The sequence below is a fragment of the Salmo salar genome, chromosome ssa11 (assembly GCF_905237065.1).
Source record: "Salmo salar chromosome ssa11, Ssal_v3.1, whole genome shotgun sequence".
NCBI classification, from domain to species: Eukaryota; Metazoa; Chordata; class Actinopteri; order Salmoniformes; family Salmonidae; genus Salmo; species Salmo salar.
Genome location: NC_059452.1, coordinates 80,869,294 through 80,887,363, shown reverse-complemented (window position 1 = coordinate 80,887,363; position 18,070 = coordinate 80,869,294). Strand labels below are relative to the sequence as shown.

Genomic DNA, 18,070 nt, shown 5'->3' with positions numbered 1-18,070 from the left:
ATTGTGATTTAAGCAATGGCACCATCCAAAAAGAGTTAATGGCTTTGCAATAAGGGGTTGAATTGTGATAAATTGCTGAAGATGTTCCCATTATTCCTATCCTAGTGTGACTGATGCACACTAATGATTAGCGTTATTCTGTCTCGCCCATGATAATTGTAAGTATATGCGTTCTGTGCGCCGGAGTACATCCCTTGGCACGACTTCCTAGGATTTCCCAGTAAGCTTGAAGTCTGTAAATGAACACAAAACCTTAGTTTGTAAAGGCAACTCCCCTCCCTTGACTGCCAATGAGACAGTCTTGGCAGGCGAGACAGAAGAGCACTAATCACTACACTTTTAGAAAAAAAGGTGCTATATAAAAAAAAGAAAGGGGGATACCTTGTCAGTTGTAAAACTGAATGCATTCAACTGAAATGTGTCTTCCGCATTTATCCCAACCCCTCTGAATCAGAGAGGTCAGGGGGGCTGCCTTCATCGACATCCACAGTGCACGGGGAACAGTGGGTTAACTGCCTTGCTCAGTGGCAGAACAACAGATTTTTACCTTGTTAGCTTAGCGATTCAATCCAGCAACCTTTTGGTTACTGGCCCAATGCTCCTACCCGCCAGGCTACCTGCCGCCCCTATCTAGAACCAAAAAGGGTTCTTCGGCTGTCCCCATAGGAGAACCATTTGAAGAACCCCTTTTGGTTCCAGGTAGAACCATTTTGGGTTCCATGTAGAACCTTTTCCACATAGAGTTCTACATGGAACCCAACACAGTTCTACCTGGAACCAAAAAAGGTTCTACCTGGAACCAAAAGAGGTTCTTCAAATGGTTCTCCTATGGGGACAGCCTTGAGACAATTGAGACATGGATTGTGTATGTGTGAGACATGGATTGTGTATGTATTGTGTATGAGTGAAAGGTCAAGACAAATTATTTAAGTGCCTTTCAAGGAAATATGGTAGTAGGTGCCAGGTGCACCAGTTTGAGTGTGTCAAGAACTGCAACACTGCTGGGGTTTTCAAGTTTCCAGCGTGTATCAAGAATAGTCCACCACCCAAAGAACATCCAGCCAACTTGACACAACTGTGGGAAGCATTGGAGTCAACATGGGCCAACATCCCTGTGGAATGGTTTCAACTCCTTATAGACTCCATGGCCCGACATATTGTGGCTATTCTGAGGGCATAAGTATCCCATCACAACTAAAAACGGCTGCTCATCAACCAATCAGAGGTCAGCTTTAAGAAACACTCACGTTATCGCCATCCATGTGTCATCAGGTGTCACGCTCCTCAGAGCTTCGATGCCCGTTTACGTGTCTTTATTCCATATTACTGGAAAATATTCTACATTGGCATCCTGCAGCTTAGGGCTGCTGTCTCTTCAACATCTCAGTGCAGATACTGTTTGGCCCAAGGGCTTTACCGTACTGAGGGCTTTGATTTTCTCTTTCAGCTCTGTTATTGCGATGGTATATCTAATGGGTTTCATTGGTCTTTAAATGTTGTAATTTATCAACTAATTTTGTGTGAGTCTCAGTTAATTTCTGGCATTCTGTATTTTCATACAGTTTTTCAAAGTAGTTTTTCAAAATGTTGCCATTTTGAATGGAATGTTCTTATTATTATGTGAAGTATGAAGCGTGCACCAAAGTTCCGAAAACATGTTTAGGTTTATTGCCTCTTAAATGTTTTCAAGCTCATTAGACATGTTGTCACGCCCTGACCATAGAGAGCATTTTTATTCTCTATTTTGGTTAGGTCGGGGTGTGACTGGGGGGGTGTTCCTATCTAGGTTGTCTAGTTCTATGTTGGCCTGGTATGGTTCCCAATCAGAGGCAGCTGTTTATCGTTGTCTCTGATTGGGGATCATATTTAGGCAGCCATTTCCCCACTGGTTTTTGTGGGATCTTGTTTATGTGTAGTTGCCTGTGAGCATGCCATAGCGTCACGTGGTCGTTGCGTGTTATTGTTTTTGTGAGTTTCATTTAATAAAGATGTGGAGCTCTACGTACGCTGTGCCTTGGTTTGAGTATGATTACAATGACGATCGTGACACATGTAGACAGGTTTTTGTTTTATCTTGTAGCAACTCTTTATATTGTTTTAGAGCCAGGTGATATTTTATACATCCAACCTGGTCTGTGGGGTTTGTTTTTGGTTTGACAGTTTTCCTGGCAGTAATACATTCACTGCCAAACCATTTCTCTTTGGGCACTTTGTTTGTATGTCATTATGTTACCAGTTTGTAGAATATAATTCATATGTTGCCAAATTAATGTTTTCTTTCCTGAAGCAAAATGGTATGTGCTGAATGCAGTTCAGCATGTTATCAATTAATTTGTTGTTTAATGCTGTCTCATGTGCTGTGTTACTGGTATTTTTCCATTTGCAAATGGGAGATTGAATAGGTATGGTTCCTGGTTTGGGATTGTAGTTGACTCTATATTTCCTTTAAGATAAAGGGTGATCTGACAGGGCAAGTTGTGGCATGAATGTAAAGGCATTAACACATTAAAATGGAATGAAGATTATAGAGTAATCCACCACACTGTCTCCTAGAACAGAGCTGTACCGTATACACTCACACACACTACATACGCACACACACGCATACAGTACCTTCAGAAAGTATTCATACCCCTTGACTTATTCCACATTTTGTAGTGTTACAGCCTGAATTAAAAAGCTGTCAAATTGATTGTTGATCATTGCTAGACAATCATTTTCAGGTTTTGTCATAGATTTTCAAGTAGATTTAAGTCAAAACTGTAAGTCGGCCACTCACGAACATTCACTGGCTTCTTGGTAAGCAACTCTAGTGTGTGTTTGGCCTTGTGTTTTAGGTTATTGTCCTGCTGAAAGGTGAATTCATCTCCCAGTATCTGGTGGAAAGTAGACCAGGTTTCCTCTAGGATTTGGCCTGTGCGTAGCTCTATTCTGTTTAATTTTTATTCTGAAAAACTCCCCAGTCCTTAATGATTACAAGCATACCCATAACATGATGCAGCTACCACTATGCTTGAAAATATGGAGAGTTGTTCTCAATAATGTGTTGTACTGGATTTGCCCAAAACATAACACTTTGTATTCAGGACAAAAAGTGAATTGCTGTGCAATTTATTTGCAGCATTACTTTAGTGCATGTTTTGGAATATTCTGTACAGGTTTCCTTTTCCCTCTGTCAATTAGGTTAGTATTGTGGAGTAACTACAATGTTGATCCGTCCTCAGTTTTCTCTATCACAGCCATTCAATTATGGAACTGTTTTAAAGTCACTATTGGCCTCATGGTGAAATCCCTCAGTGGTTTCCTTCCTCTCCAGCAACTGAGTTAGGAAGGATGCTTGTATATTTGTAGTGACTGGGTGTATTGATACACCATCCAAAGTGTAATTTATAACTTCATGCTCAACGGGATATTCAATGTCTGCTTTTTTTATTTTTACCAATAGGTTCCCTTTGTGAGGCATTGGAAAAACACTTCTCGACTGAGGGACCTTACAAATAATTGTATGTGTGGGGTACAGAGATGAGGTAGTCATTCAAAAATCATGTTAAACACTTATTGCACACAGTGAATCCATGCAACTTCTTAAGCAAATTTGTACTCCTGAACTTATGTGCTAGCCGTAACAAAGGGGTTGAATACTTATTGACTCAAAGACACTGCAGTTTTTCATTTTTCATTAATTTGTTGAAAATAAACATAATTCCACTTTGACATTATGGGGTATTGTGTGTAGGCAGGTGACAAGCAAATCTACATTTAATCCATTGTAAATTCAGGCTCTATGTAACAATCGTCTGGAAGAGGGGACCAAGATGCAGCGTGGTAAGTTGTCATAATGATTTTTAATGATACACTTCAAAAAACAAACAGGGAAAACGAAAGCCAACAGTTCTGTCGGTGCAAACCACACAACAGAAACACTAGACAGAAACAATCACCCACAAAAACCCAAAGGAAAAACAGGCTACTTATGTGTGACTCCCAATCAGCAACAACAAACTACAGCTGTGCCTGATTGGGAGCCACACCCGGCCCAAAACAAAGAAATACAAAAACATAGAAAAATGAACATAGAACGCCCACCCAATGTAACACCCTGGCCTAACCAAAATAAAGAACAACAACCCCTCTCTATGGCCAGGGTGTTACACTCTAACACAACAAAATGTGGAAAAAGTCAAGGGGTGTGAATACTTTCTGAAGGAACTATACATACACATCATTTTCTGCTGCTACTTTATTTTGCTCTTATTATCTATCCTGATGCCTAGTCACTTTACAGTACCTTGCCTTCATTCTACCTTAATTATCTCGTACCTCTACACATTGATCTGTGTACATGTACAGTATACAGTAGCTCCATTCTTGTGTATTTTATTCCTCTTGTCTTACTATTTATTTGTATTATTTTTAAACTCTGCATTGTTGGGAAAAACTCTTAAGCAAGCATTTCACGGCAAAGTCTCCACCAGTTTTATTCGGCGCATGTGACAAATAAAATTGTATTTGATATGTGAATCTGCCAAGAGAGTCACCTCTAGTCCTACCATTAACAATATAAACTGTAGATTCAGAGCTGATGTAGCATTCTCCCCCTTTTGTAAACCACACTACCATAACTCTTTCTCTGAATAGGGATTTTTGTATTAAGGAGATGTCTTTCAAAATAGATTGGTGTTTCCCTCTGTCTATATAGTCCACCTCAACGGCAGTCCTGACGTTGAGATCACCACATAGAAGCACAGAGCCCAGAGACTGAAAATGTAGTACATATAACTGGATATTTTGAAATCCTTCTTCTATACTGTATGGTAGGGGGAGTTTTGAGGTGGTATACAAATGGCACACAGGTATACTATGTCCTGACTGGTACTCAATATTTCCTATTTCATCCTTCTCTCTCTCTCTCTCTCTCATACACACACTCACATATACACTGTTCATTAAGATTACATCTGATGAGGCTAGAAATACCTGACCTTGATCTCAAGCGTCTGCAGAAGTTGGTCTCTAAGGTAGCCATTCTTATAGAATCAAGGTGAAACTAGTCTGGGTGCTTTTTCCCTTCAAAATGGAGCCCTTATCAGCTTTGGGAAAGCATACAGTACATTAAATTCCAACACATGATCAAATGACTCAAATTTAAATAACATTTCAGACTAAACCAAAAGTTGTTTGTTTTTGAAAACAAACAAACAAACAACAGAGAGATATTGATTCCTTCTCATCAAATTATAATTCTCATTCTTTTATGTATTTTTGTTTTGGTTCCAAAAGGGGATGTTTGGTCTGGTGCTCAAACCAGTGCTCCTTTGATGCAGAGAGCTGTCTGGCACAAAGAGGAGAGGGGGGAAGCTGTAACCCAATATGGCGACCGGAGTATGGGCAAATGGGTGTGTCGAAAGGAAAGTAGTAAGCGTGTGGAAAGGAGTGGGTGTGTCGAAAGGACATTTGTGGGCGTGTGGAAAGGAGTGGGTGTGTCGAAAGGACATTTGTGGGCGTGTGGAAAGGAGTGGGTGTCGAAAGCGCTATGCTATAGGTTAGTTAGAAGGTTTTGATTGAGCTGTGTTTTTGTTTTTATTCTACCACACAACTACCGTACATTGAGCTACTGTACCATACCGTGAGAGTTTGGACTTCTCTTTTGAAGCCAGAGGATGAGTATTAGTCATATTTAATTGTAGATTTTCACTCATAAAACATTTTTTTTGTGGGGGGGGATAAAAGTACAGATGATGGGTGTACAGTTACATCATGCACCATAGTGTGTGCTTACTGTGACTGTCACCCTGATATTGGCTACTAGGTAGCTATTTCCATGCTGTTGCCAGACAATAGTGCTTGGCAAGCGGGAACGAAGGGCACTGTCCCGTTGTTGTTGCTGTTTATGCCCTACCCATTGAGTAGTAACCTGTATGTAAGTATGTAGGGCGGCAGGTAGACTAGCGGTTAAGAGCATTGGGCCAGTAACTGAATGGTTGCTGGTTCGAATCCCTAAGCAGACTAGGTGAAAAATCTGTCAATGTGCCCTTGAGCAAGGCACTTAACCTTAATTGCTCTGGATAAGACAATCTGCTAAATGACTAAAATGTAAATGTATGTATCAAGGTGACATCTAGATAGTTATCAATATTAGTTATTTCTTGTATGGCTGTTAACTAACTTTAAATAAAATCATGGGAGGGGGAAAAATGGCCAATTTAGCTCCAGCCGGTGACATGACTGTGATACAGCTGCCCAGTACGAAACACCTCAGGTCGACATGCACGTCAATAAAACACCTGTGTACTGATCGCCGGCTTATCGACTCATTGTGCAGCCCAATCAGCTACGCAAAACGGTCTTGAGTGGTAACAAATCTGCCCAATTAGCAGATTCACTTGCCATACACCTACTCCTTTCGACACACCGACTCACCCATACTCTGGTCGCCATATTGGGCTGCAGCTACCCATACTTCGTGTCCTTGGGACTGTAAGGATCTAACTGCGCAAAGCATAGTTCTGAGATATTGAGCATCAGTGTTTTCACATCTGCATTGTGTCCCACCTCCCGCCAACCCCTCCTTTTACGCTACTGCTACTCTCTGTTCATCATATATGCATAGTCACTTTAACCATACCTACATGTACGTACTACCTCAATCAGTCTGACTTACCGGTGTCTGTATATAGCCTTGCTACTCTTATTTTCAAATGTATTTTTACTGTTGTTTTATCTCTTTACTTACCTACACACACACACACACACACACACACACACACACACACACACACACACACACACACACACACACACACACACACACACACACACACACATACCTTTTTTTCGCACTATTGGTTAGAGCCTGTAAGGAAGCATTTCACTGTAAGGTCTATCTGTTGTATTCGGCGCACGTGACAAATAAACTTTGATTTGATTTGATCCCAGATCATAGAACTGTTTTGTAGTGAATTCTTCTTTCATAACCCATTAAGGTCCTCACCTGAAAGGGGAGGGGGGGTGCAATCGCAGATAGAACCTTATGGCTCTGAAATGTCAATCTGGGTTCAGCCATAAGGTCTGTATTTGTTCAGGCTTGTGATTGGATAGCAGAGAGAACCGTATAGTGCCATATTCAACTGGGTTTATGCAGATAGAACTTTCTAGTTTACATTTTTCAAGTTAAAATTTGCTTTTTCAAAAATCTAACTTCAGACATATGAAGAACCAGCTAAAGATCAATTAATTATATGTGACTCATTTTTGACAAACATTGCTGATAGAACCTTATAGTCCCAAGGTCTCGACTTGACAATGAGAGACAGTACTGGAGCCCCAGACCTATGAAGGCCTCCAGAGTATGACTGGCCTTGCGTAACACCTCAAGATATGTATCATTTCTGAACAATTCCCTCAAAGAGCTTAACTTCAGCAAACTATCATCGCTGTTTCAATCTCAAACGCTGTAATTCTGCTTTAGTAAGAGAAGGAAAAGTTGGATAGGATCACCCAAACTCACAACAGTACCTTAGCACCATGCACAACATGCTAAGAACGTCCTAAAAACAAACTGGGAACTAGACAAAACCTCCAGGGGACCATGTCACAACATCCCAAGAACATCCTAAAAACATCCCATTCTTGATGTTGTGTCATGGTGCTCTGGAGGTTTTCGTCTACTTCCCATTTTGTTCCAGGAATGTCCCCCAGGATGTTTTTAGGAAGTTCTTGGGACATTGTGTCCGGGGACGGTTGTGTACGAGAACATACTAAAAATGTCTTTGGGGATGTCCCGGAAACAAACCATCCTTGGGAATGTCCCTGGAACAAAATGAGAAAGAGAAAAAAACTCCAGAGGACCATGACACAACATCCAAACAACGTCCAAAAACGTCTTCAAGGACCTCCTGGTAAATTACAGGGAACTAGACAAAGTCCCACAGAGAACATTCCCTTGGGACTATCACACAACGTCCTAATGACTAGTAAAATTAAAATCCTGAGAACATCCTAAAAAGGTCTTGACATGGTCCTCAGTGATGTCCAGGTAACTTTCAGAGAGCTAGACAATGGTCCCCCAGAGAACGTTCCCTTGGGACCATCATGCGACGTCCACTTCCTATCATTGAATGTCCCATAGATCATATCCAGTCGAAACCAAATAGGAACCATTTTGTAACGTTCCCTATTGGACTGTACTGAACGTCCTGCTATGATCCCGAGCATCATTTTTTAATGTTCCTAAAACGTTCTCAGAACATGAGTGGGATATTGTCTCGCAGAAACCCTTAAAGGGACAAAATAACAATGTCCCCTAATGTCTTTAGGACGTCGCCTGTTTGCTGGGTGAAACCAGACAATAAATATTTTCTCTCTTGTTCTCAAGAGAGCAACAATGTAAGGGTGGGATATGATTTAAAACAGTGTAGAAAAGTGATAATCAAATCAATACAACGGCCCTGTCCTTGTTATGAAATACAAATTAAGTATAGTTTATCCTTCAGCAATATTACTCTGAAGTAATTTATCTTAAACTCACCCGTTCCCAAGCCATGTAATAAACACTGTACTGCAATTGCTCAGCATTGAGAAAAAAGGAACAATTGAGGTGAGACAGGTGATCAAATAAACCCCATAGTCTGCACTAAAACACTTTGACCATAGGATCCCAAGAGGGCTGCAGTTAAGTTGATCTAAGAGCCTAGATCTGCGGAGGCTATCGAAACCATAGATCTCAATGCAATCATCCCACTGAGAGTGAAGTCTTTAAGTCATTATATGCAGATGTATGGGCGCTGCCAGAGCTGCCGAATTTATTTCTCCCAGAATATTAAAAGTGTGATAAAGCCACACAGTTCATCAGTCCCAGCCCAAGTAAAGTCACAGAGAGGGTAGTAAAGCAGTTCTCAGTGCAATCAGACCAGGGGAGGTGGGCCCTGCAACAGGCCTGTTATGGATGACCACCATGAAGAAGGCAGATCTGCTGACAAAGACCCCAGGATGGATATCACTCAGACCCCTCTCATTTGAAAATGACAGTCTCTAGATCATTGAGGCGTTGGAGTCGTTGCAAAGGGTACACACACACACACACACACACACACACACACACACACACACACGCAGATACAGACACACAGGCAGATATAGACACATTCAAGCAGATGCAGACAGACATGCAGCACCAGTCAAAAGTATTTTTACTATTTCCTACATTAAAGAATAATAGTGAAGACATCAAAACTATGATATAACACATATGGAATCATGTAGTAAGCAAAAAAGTGTTATATTTTATTTGAGATTCTTCAAAGTAGGCACCCTTTAACTTCATGACAACTTTGCACACTCTTGGCATTCTCTCAACCACCTTCACCTGGAATGCTTCTACAACAGTCTTGAAGGAGTTCCCACATATGCTGAGCACTTGTTGGCTGCTTTTCCTTCACTCTGCGGTCCAACTCATCCCAAACCATCTCAATTGGGTTGAGGTCAGGTGATTGTGGAGGCCAGGTCATCTGATACAACACTTACACCGCCTGGAGGTGTGTTTTGGTCATTGTCCTGTTGAAAAACAAATGATAGTCCCACTAAGTGCAAACCAGATGGGATGGTGTATCGCTGCAAAGTGCTGTGGTAGCCATTCTGGTTACGTGTGCCTTGCTTTCTAAATTAATCACAGACAGTGTCACCAGCAAAGCACCCCCACACCCTCACACCTCCTCCTCCATGCTTCACGGTGGGAACCAAACATGCAGAGATCATCCGTTCACCTACGCTGCGTCTCACGAAGACACAGCGGTTGGAACCAAAAATCTCAAATTTGACCTCATCAGACCAAAGGACAGATTTCCACCGGTCTAATGTCCATTGCTCATGTTTCTTGGCCCAAGTAAGTCTGTTCTTCTTATTGGTGTCCTTTAGTAGTGATTTCATTGCAGCAATTCGACCATGAAGGCCTGATTCACGCAGTCTCATCTGAACAGTTGATGTTGAGACGTCTGTTACTTGAACTCTGTGAGGTATTTATTTGGCCTTTTATTTCTGAGGCTGGTAACTCTAATGAAATTATCCTCTGCAGCAGAGGTAACTCTGGGTCTTCCATTCCTGTGGCAGTCCTCATGAGAGCCAGTTTCATCATAGCGCTTGATGGTTTTTGTGACTGCACTTGAAGAAACTTTCAAAGTTCTTGACATTTTCCGTATTGACTAACCTTCATATCTTAAAGTAATGATGGACTATCATTTCTCTTTGCTTATTTGAGCTGTTCTTGCCATAATATGGACTTGGTATTTTACCAAATAGGGCTATCTTCTGTATACCACCCCTAACTTGTCACAATACAACTGATTGGCTCAAACGCATTAAGAAGGAAAGAAATTCCACAAATTAACTTTGAACAAGGCACACCTGTTAATTGAAATGCATTCCAGGGGACTACCTCATGAAGCTGGTTGAGAGAATACCAAGAGTGTGCAAAGTTGTCATCAAGGCAAAGGGTGGCTACTTTTAAGAATCTCAAATATATTTTGATTTGTTTAGCACTTTGGTTACTACATGTTCCCATATGTGTTATTTCATAGTTTTGAGGTTTTCACTATTATTCTACAATGTAGAAAATAGTAAAAATAAAGAAAACCCCTTGTATTGAGTAGGTGTGTCTAAACTTTTGACTGGTTCTGTACACGCACACACACACACACACACACACACACACACACACACACACACACACACACACACACACACACACACACACACACACACACACACACACACTGACGCAAAGGCAGGCACACTTTCAGCTGGAAACATCCTTGCAGCCCATGTTACCAAAATAACTACAACTTTCGTCAATGGTCGGGTGCTTGGGACATCATCAGATGGAACTAGTGTCACAGCTAAGCCCCGAGCACATGAACGTCACACCTAAAAAATGGCCCGTGAACAATTTGACCTTCTTCTCTGCAAGTAGATCACACAATGCACAGTATCCCCTCTGAAAGCGAAAGTAAATACTCCCTCACTGTCATACAGCTTAGTAATGCGATTCACACTATGATTGAACTCACCTACTTTACCTCTCTGACTATCTGCTACCTTTATCTGTCACGTCTCCTCCATTCATCCATTCAGCACTTGTTAAACAAGACAGTTGACTCAATAGTCTGGAAGTGATTGATATTTTGTAATTAAGGCACCAGGGAAGGATGAATTAATGCTATAAAATTAAATTGATAGGTTGAAAGGCTATCCACACCTAGGACGATAACTATAACGATAATTAAAAAATATATATATTCTAATTCAAGTGAACAGGAGCTTTCACACTACAACGGTAACTACAAAAAGAGTGGAGAATGATAACGGGAGCTAAAAATGTCCTTGTCCCTCCAACGATAAAACATCGACAACCAATCAAGAACATGTTCTATTGAAGTGTTCTTGGTTCTACGTGCAAGAGGCTGCTCAGAGAGGAGAGGAGGCAGAGCTTACGGTAAGCTTGCCTGAATAGCTGGCCTTGTGTGAGCATATTGGTGGCCACATTAATTATAGGACGAGATGGGAGAATGATGATCCACGAACAACAGTGCATGAGAAGGCCATATTTTATGTTGGTAAGCCTATCTGTAACAACGATACATCCTGACAAAAATATACACTATGACTGGCCTGCTAATGTGCATTTCTGGACCTTGTAAACTGTCTAGAATAGACCCATAACTGATCCAAATGGTTCCATAATCAGGCCTAGGCTGTATGCAGTTATTTCAGCATGAAGCATTCAAAACAGGGCATTTGAGTGGTTATTCAATTTAGCCTACACACAGCACTGCAGTTTACAGCCCTAGACAAAAATTGGTACTCACTTGATCAAAATAATACATTCCAGATTGCACTGTGTTGTTGTAGCCTAGGTAAAATACTTTTCTGGTTTAAAAATGTAGGCCTAATTAATCGTGGAGCGCATGTCCGGAACTGCAGAGCGCAGCCTGATTTTTTTCATAATCTGTAAACTTTTTTTTATTCACTTTGACAAGTAAATATTTATAGACCTTCTATTTAGCTAACGAATGGTCTAATGTCTAGCTAATATGTCTTACTTCGGCTGCACTATAGTGTCTCTCTCCCAGCTGTTCCTGAGGACATTTGTTTGTAGAATTTTGATTTTATTTTTTATACTAGGCCTAATAGCCTTTTCACAATAAGAAACAAGCTTGCTGTTGTTAATTGCTGAATGTAAAATAGGCTAGGCCAAATGATCTGTCAGGGAAAGTTAAGGAGAGAGAGTGCATTGGTGTGATCACTTTGTCCAGTGATGTTAAGGTTGTTCCACTGGATATCATAAGGTGAATGCACCAATTTGTAAGTCGCTCTGGATAAGAGCGTCTGCTAAATGACGTAAATGTAAATGTAAATGTTGTTGCACTGATGCATTGCAAATGGCTGCACAGGACAGGCAGAGAGATGAGCACAGCGAAAAAAGGAAAATGGCAATCATTAGAAAAATGGAAATCACTTTCAAACCACTTGAGCAACGAGGCAGGTAATGACATGATGTAGAAGATGTGCAGGTTAAACAGCGTTTGTTGTTGAATTGCTACATGTAAATTAGTTTCTAATTATTTTTCATTAGATTATATTATTATTCAAGTATTATTTGCAGTTGTCACTATGACAAGGAATACACCCTGAAGCACTAAATGGTCTGTGTTACCACCTATTTAATAGGCCTACAGCGTGCAGTAGGATGCATTTATCAGTTGATTGACAGGTGTATGCCTAGTGCAGAATGATAAACAATAACGGTCCTTGGTGTGGATGGCCCTTACATCCAATAGGCGATAATTGATAAAGATTGTGATAAGGAAGAAGATCAGTAAATCAGCATTAGTCATCATTAACACTGTGTATGGTCAATGGTCATTCTTCAGTCTTCATTTGTCACCTAGTCTTACTTATGATGATCGTGTTGTGCCTATTCGTCAGTGCTTGTCCTCTGTAGCCAACATACAATTATGCACACAAAGGATAAAATGATCTATAGTTCTGTATGTATGGGTACTTAGCAGAATATTATATGTATCTCATCTGTAGTTTGTTAGCTTCCACTTCACAGACAATTCAGGACATCAACTGGTAATTAATGTATGATGCATCATAAAGTTTCATGATAAACCCACAGTATCGTCACCAATATAGTTTCCTCTAGACATCTGAAATGCAGCCTTAGCAGAACCGTTGGCCAGAAACTCGTTTCTTTTTACAGTCAGAGAGCATAACCCAAAATCAACTGTTACTGAACCTACACTCTTGGAAAAAAAGGGTTCCTTATAGAACCAACAAGGGTTAAATCACTTGGTTCATATATGGAAACCCTAAAATGTCTATATAGAGGCCTTTTGTAGGGTTCTTTGATCAGAACCCAAGAGGTTTTTTTTCACTGAAACCAAAATGGTTCCATATACTGTAAAACCCTGCATGGTGACATTTATGGCTACTACTATTAAGTAGTAATATTTGTTGCTAAGAATATAATTTAATAAACGATTAAATCATGGAATTTGTCATTATTTGCAAAATTAGTTTAGAAATATTTACTGGTGGCCAGGGAGGCATCTCTTTGTTTGAATGATGGCCCATGTCAACTCTGGCTGATATCTTTACAATACAATACAACTTTGTCCATTAGTTACAGCGAACAACAAAAGTGTTTCTTCTGCCTCGTTCACAACACCCCCCTAAACATCAGATCTCACACATACAGTTGAGACGAGCACAGGTTCAAGCTGCAGTGCACCGCCCCTGGATGGAGAGAATGTTGTGAAGTTAAGGGGCATGCTCAAGGGCCCAACAGCAGGTGAATTATTTGAGGATGTGAACCCAGCAGCCTTCCAGTTGTCAGATCAATTCTACCAATTTTTTCCCAGCGCCCGGCCCAGGATTCAAACAGGCCACCTTTCGGCCACAGGACCAACTCCTTTGACGCTGGGCTACCTAACGCCAGTACGGTATGGGTTGTTGCCTGGCTGGTTCCAGAGAAGAAGAAAGGTTTCAGACAAAATGAAGACAAAATGCTATGCAGACATATAATTATTATGCTGTAGAAGAACAACTTACATGCAGTTTTTGTCAGCAGCAGACGAAAGAGAGATCCTCTGCCTCTGATAGTTTTGCTCAGTCTGTTACTGCCAGACTGAGCAAAACATAGCTAACGTGTGAAAAGTAATTTAATGATCACCAAGACCTTTTATACATCATTTATTATGAATAATGTATACAGTACCTCCTCTCAGTCAGCATCAGTATTTTAATGGCTTCATGAAACATAGTTCCCTCAATTGACTCCACGCTCTAATGTTTATTTGAAATAGTTGTGGTGAATAGTTGTGGTGAATTAAAGTAGCCTAGCTTTTTATGTTTAGCTAGCTAAGTTAGCTAGCTAGCTAGCTTTCAAATGTGGTCAAATTCTAATAATGTTTCATCTTTATTTATCGAGCCTATAGTTTATCAGATGACTTTGGCTTCATATATTTGAATTATAATGTGCTTATTTGGGAGGTTACTTGCAAGTTTGTTCAACCACCATCCTCTTGCATCATCATGCTGTTATGGCAGTTGGTGTTGAATCGGAATGGCAGTTACATTTTGAATTGACCAAAAGGTACTATATAGAACCCCCCTATTTTATCCAAGAGTGTAAGCTTTCATTATACGCATGATTTCCTATTGCATGCTAGCATTTAGTTTGCGACAACACAGGTTTGTATAAAACTTGCTGTTTGACACACAGACCTCGGCAACAATGTTGCAAAATATGACTTCAATCTTTCCCCTGCCATAGAAAGCAAATGGTATCGGATGTCAGCTAGCCATTTTCCTGAACAAGCAAACTCATGCAGCAGCATCATTAATATGGATATAAATGTCAATGCAAAACAGCTGAAACAAATTAAAAGGGAACGTTAACTGTAATTTCAAGATTCTTTGCCTTCACTGGGTATATTATATAGAACCTTTTTTAGTAAAGGGTTCTTTAATCTTGTCTAAATAACTAAAAGAACCCCAAAGTGTACAACGAAAAACATCAATTTCGTCACTACAAACTCTAGAGTCTCGAACACAGCCCAAGCAGAAGTGTTGACCAGATACACTTACGTCTGTGCAGTCAGAGAGCAGGTGCTTCTGGAGGGAGTCTGCCCCCCGATGAACCTCTTCCTGGTCCCAACCCGGTCTGCTAGGTTACCCATGGTGACCCAGTCCAGAACCATAACACACAAGGTTGAGGGAGAACAAATCAGATAACTTGTATTTGTATACCTCAAATTAGCTTCTCTCAATATGTCTAGTATCCCTCTGTCTCTAACGCTCTCTTGCTTTCCCTCACTTTCTCTCACTTACACACTTCTCAGTCTCCTATGTGAATCTGGGTTAGACTGGTCCCTTTCGGAGCGGCTGCTAAAATAGGATGCCCCCTAGATCAGAGGGAGAAGGGCAAGGCGGTCTGAGGGGACCTGGACTCGGTAGAGGAGACGGAGAGGTCATACACCCAGCATCACAGATTACAGATGGGGATGAAGGAGAGGAGAGGAAGGGGAGGGGAGGAGGAGAAAGTACTGAAGGACGGACAAGAAAGAGAGAGCGAGAGGGGGTATATTAGAAGTGTCTGAACCAACACTGTCAATGCAAACAAGTAGCTAGTAGACGTTTTCACCTCTTCCCTTGCAGAATCAAAGTACTCAGTCAACTGAATCTAAGACCTCTGACTCTTTTTCAAACTAATACGATGTGCTCCCAAAATGTGCATGAAAGCAATACCTACGGAACATAACCATCCCACACAGCAAATACTAACCAAAAGACTTAAAACAAGAGTATTTACAAACAACATATGATTGAAACTAGCTTACCTTCCCTCCACATTAGATGAGACTGGTGTGTATCATTGCCCTCTGCTCAGTAGTGTACAGTTTGGGCGTAGGAGTGTGTCTATCTCGGCAAGAGTGTGTGTAGCATACTGTGTGACTCAGAGGTTATGTGAGTCGGAGCTGTATGTATGCATAATATGTAGCGTGGTGTGTGTGCTTGGATTTGGAAAGCAGAGTGCAGAGTGTGTTTGTGTATGTGCGCCTTTGTTTGGGTGTGTGCGTCTGTGTGTGAGTGTATGCATGAGTGCATGCATGTGTGTGTGTCACACTCCTTCCCACTCCTTGCACACACACACACACACACTTCTTTGAGGCCCTGAGATCCCTGTCATTGTCCTGCTTATGTCACCCACCTTACGCAACCAGGGACCACACACACACATGAAAATAACACACACACATGCAAACAGCTACATAGTTTAGGTAAGTGGAGAGACATAGTAGTTGATTAGGTAATATGGCTAGAGTTTGACTTTGTATTCCATCCTCTTTTTCTGTAGCCTAAATCAAAGCTGAAACTCAAACTTCAGTTTCACACCGTAGCCTTCAACTGGACAATATTTATTTGTGTAAATATTCTCCTGGTTCACATACATTTGATGCTGCCATCCCACATTGTTTATGAAAATGTATAACACTCCAAAATATACCGTAACCCTAAAGATCTTTATTTATTAAATGCATTTAAGTTATACACACATACACATCATAGCACTACCAGTAACGAGCTGAATCCCTCAACTGCAGCCAATTTGATCGTACACTCTAGCTATCATTCTCCTCCAATGCTTTCCTCAACACAACCAGAAAAAGTTATGTGAATTGTTTACAACCACTAAAAGTCTAAGCCGGGTGGGGTACTAAGTTAACATATGGAATTGTTTTAAGATGGTCATACCATGGATCATAGCTATTTGTTTTTGAATTTTAGTACCCCTTTAGGTATAAAAAAATATATACACAAATTATTTGTTAAAATACTGAATTTGGCCTTTACTACTATAGCCCATAGAAATGTATTGAATAACACATTAATAACGGAAAAAAAAAATTAAAAAAATATAAAAAATAAAAAATGTATGAAATGAAATGTATGCATTCACTACTGTAAGTCGCTCTGGATAAGAGCGTCTGCTAAATGACTAAAATGTAAATGTAATAAATGGCAAAAAAGACAGTCCAAAAATAAATCATAAGGAATAAGGTTTTGAAGTATCTGTCCTATATCAAGGAGATATAAGAAAGCTCAGGAAATATTATAATTTTTTGGACACAAATTTAACCCCTTATTTTTGTTGGCACTAAACTAGCTCTATACTTCCATTCGTTTGTATGGGATACAGTACATTCAGACAAGTCCAGTGACACTTGTGGGGGTCGTAGAGCAAAACGCAGAACTGAAAGTCCCTTGAACGTTCTTGGAACGATGTGTCATGGCTAGGGCTGTGGCGGTCATGAGATTTCGTCAGCCGGTGATTGTCAAGCAAATAACTGTTGGTCTCACGGTAATTGACCGTTAATATAAACACAAATAGCATCTCCTGGCTTCCACACATGATGCAGACCTTTGGAACATCTACATTTTAAAAAGTCTAATAAATCCATGTAATATAGCCTACACCGTCACAATAAATCCTTTATTTATTTTAGACAGGTCTAAAGAAACACGATATGAAGAAAACATAGTCTATTTCAGAAGAACAGAATAGCATACTCTGAGTTGTCCTTACGTTTGGTCCTGATCTGGCTATGCCATATGGCTGTGGGCTACACTAGTTCATTTAGCAGACAAGATTTGGTTAGAATTCCATGTCATTGTTTTATATAGTTTTATACTATGAACAATACAATTGAATAAAGCTGAATAAAATAGAAAGGATATTTTCTCCAAATGATTTGAGCTGTTAACAAAATAAATTGGTATTCCTATACGCTTAATTTAGTTATTAATGTAACTTTAGTTGTTCTACAAACGTGGGGCTAAATGTTTAGATTTTTTATACATTGTAAGGCTGCATGCATTAAGCGACTTTAATGATGATTTGAAAAAAGTAGCTTGAAAGGCATGAGCTCTGCTTTGTTTTTGCGCAGGGTGTACACACTTCATCAGCCTTTCATTCACAATTTGACAAGCACTTGATAATGCCTCGAAT

The 18,070-nt window shown here is 40.3% G+C and overlaps 1 protein-coding gene across 5 annotated transcripts in view; it reads right to left on the bottom strand.

Moving 5' to 3' along the window:
• The window catches only part of LOC106563272 (regulator of G-protein signaling 3), a 199,267-nt gene that overhangs the window by 104,377 nt on the left and 76,820 nt on the right, over positions 1-18,070 (bottom strand). The window contains exon 1 of one of the 5 annotated variants that reach the window (XM_014128721.2): positions 15,148-15,425. The exons of the other annotated variants lie outside the window; for them this stretch is intronic. The gene's annotated coding sequence lies outside the window, so the exon portion shown is untranslated. Of the gene's footprint in view, positions 1-15,147; positions 15,426-18,070 lie in introns of those variants that run through there. 5 annotated transcript variants of the gene reach the window in all.